A 2,960-nucleotide genomic window follows, 5' to 3' on the forward strand; every position below is an offset into this window, starting at 1 on the left:
CCAGTTCTCCAAAATAACTCAGTCAGACAAAAGTAAAGAAAAAAGAACAAAAAAGAATGAACAAAACCTCTGATAAACATGGGTTTATGTAAAGAGACCAAATCTATGATACATTGGTGTCTTTGAAAGAGAGGGAGAGAAATCAAGCAACTTGGGAAACATATTTAAGGATATCATCCATGAAAATTTCTCCAAACTTTAGAGAGGCCAACATTCAAATTCAAGCAAGAAATGCAGAGAAACCTTGTGAGATACTACACAAGATGACCCCATCCCCAAGACACATAGTCATCAGATTCTCCAAGGTCAAGATGGAAGGGAAAAAAAATGTTAAAGGCAGCTAGGGAGAAGGAGTAGGTCACGTCTAAAGGGAACCCCATCAGGCTAACAGTGAACCTTTTAGAAAAAACCTGCAAGCCAGAAAAGACTGAGGGTCTGTATTCAACATTCTTAAAGAAAAGAAATTCCAACCAACAATTTCATATCCAGCTAAACTAATGTTCATAAACAAAGGAGACATCAGATCCTTTTCAGAAAAGCAAATGCTAAGGGAATTTGTTGCCACCAGACTTGCCTTACAGGAGGTCCTTAAGGGAGTGCTAAATATGGAAAGAAAAGACCATTACTAGCCACCACAAAAACACGCTTACATACAATGACCATTGAAACTATAAAGCAGCACCATCAAGTCGGCATAATAACCAGCTAACTCACAATGGCAGGGTCAAGTCTGCACATGTCAATATTAACCTTGAATGCTAATGGGCTAAATGCCCCAATTAAAAGGCACAGAGTGGCAAGTTGGGTAAAGAAGCAAGACACAATTTTGTGCTGTCTTCGAGAGACTCATCTCACATGCAATGACACCCATAGGCTCAAAGTAAATAGATGGAAAAAAATCTACTAAGCAAATAAAAAACAGAAAATAGCAGGGGTTGCTATTCCAATTTCAGAAAAAATAGACCTTAAGCCAACAATGATTTAAAAAAGACAAAGAAGGGCATTACATAATAGTAAAGGGTTCAATTCAACAAGAAAACCTAATTATTTTTAAATATATATACACCCACCACAGGAGCACCCAGATTCATAAAATAATGTCTTAGAGACCTACGAAGAGACTTAGATAACCCCACAATAATAGTGAGAGAATTCAGCACCCCACTGGCAATATTAGACAGCTCACTGTGGCAGAAAACTAACAAAGGTAGTCAGGACCTGAACTGAACACTTGAGCAAATGGACCTAACAGACATCTACAGAACTCTCCACCTCAAAACAACAGAATATACATTCTTCTTACCTGCACATGGCACATCACATACTCTAAAACTGACCACAAAATCAGCCATGAGACAATTCTCAGCAAATTCAAAAAAACCAAAATCATACCAACCACACTCTTGGACCACAGCACATGGAAGTTAAACAACCTCCTCCTAAATGGCTTTTGAGTAAATGATGCAATTAAGGCAGAAATCAAGAAATTATTTGAAACTAGTAAGAAAAATATACAACATACCAGAATCTCTGGGACATGGCTAAAGTAGTGTTAAGAGAAATGTTTATAGTGCCAAAGCCCACATCAAAAATTTAGAAAGATCTCAAATTAACAACCTAACATTACACCTCCAGGAACTAGAAAATGAAAAACAAGAACAAACTAATCCCAAAGCTAGCAAAAGACAAGAAATAACCAAAATCAGAGCTGAACTGAATGAAGTTGAGACATGAAAAACCATACAAAAGATCAACAAATCCAGGAATTGGCTCTTTGGAAAATAAATAAGATTGATAGACTGCTAGCTAGTCCAGTGAAAAGAAAGGAAAAGATTCAAATAAACACAATCATAAATTACAAATGAAACACAAGAATACAAAAACCTTCAGAGACTATTATGAACACCTCTATGCACACAAACTAGAAAAACTAGAAGAAATGGATAAATTCCTAGAAACATACAACCTTCCCAGATTGAACCAGGAAGAAATTAAAACTCTAAACAGACCAATAACAAATTCTGAAATTGAATCAGTAATAAAAAGCCTACTAATCATGAAAAGCCCAGGACCAGATGGATTCGCAACAAAATTCTTCCAGGTATATAAAGAAGAGCTGGTACACTTTCTATAGAAACTATTTCAAAAAATTGAAGAGGACAGACTCCCCCATAACTTATTCTATGAAGCCATCATCATTCTGATACCAAAACCTGGCAGGGACGCAACAAAAAAAAAGAAAACTTCAGGCCAATATTCTTGATAAGCATAGATGCAAAAATCCCCAACAAAATACTAGCAAACCAAATCTAGCAGCACATCAAAAAGCTAATCAACCATGATTAAGTAGGCTTTACTCCTGGGATGCAAGGTTGGTTCAACATACACAAATCAATGCATGTAATTCATCTCATTAACAGAACAAAAAGCAAAAACCATATGATCATCTCAGTAGATGCAGAAAAAATTTCAATAAAATTCAACATCCCTTCATGTAAAAAGCCCTCAACAAACTAGGCATTGAAAAAACACACCTAAAAATAATAAGAGCCACCTATGACAAACCCATAGCCAACACCTTACTAAGTGGGCAAAGGCTGGAAACATTCCTCTTGAGAACTGAAATAAGACAAGGATGCCCACTCTCACCATTCCTATTCAACATAGTGCTGGAAATCCTAGCCAGAGTGATGAGGCAAGAGAAAGAAAGAAAATGCATCCAACTAGGAATAGAGGAAGTCAAACTGTCTCTGTTTGTAGATGATATGATTCTATACCTAGAAAACCCCATAGTCTCTGCCCAAAAGCTGCTAGATCAGATAAACAAATTCGGCAATGTTTCAGGATATAAAATCAATGTAGAAGAATCAGTAGCATTCCTGTACATCAACAACTTCCAAGCTGAGAGCCAAATAAATAATACAATCCCATTCACAATAGCCACAAAAACAATAAAATAC

The sequence above is a fragment of the Nomascus leucogenys genome, chromosome 5 (assembly GCF_006542625.1).
Source record: "Nomascus leucogenys isolate Asia chromosome 5, Asia_NLE_v1, whole genome shotgun sequence".
Taxonomy (NCBI): domain Eukaryota; kingdom Metazoa; phylum Chordata; class Mammalia; order Primates; family Hylobatidae; genus Nomascus; species Nomascus leucogenys.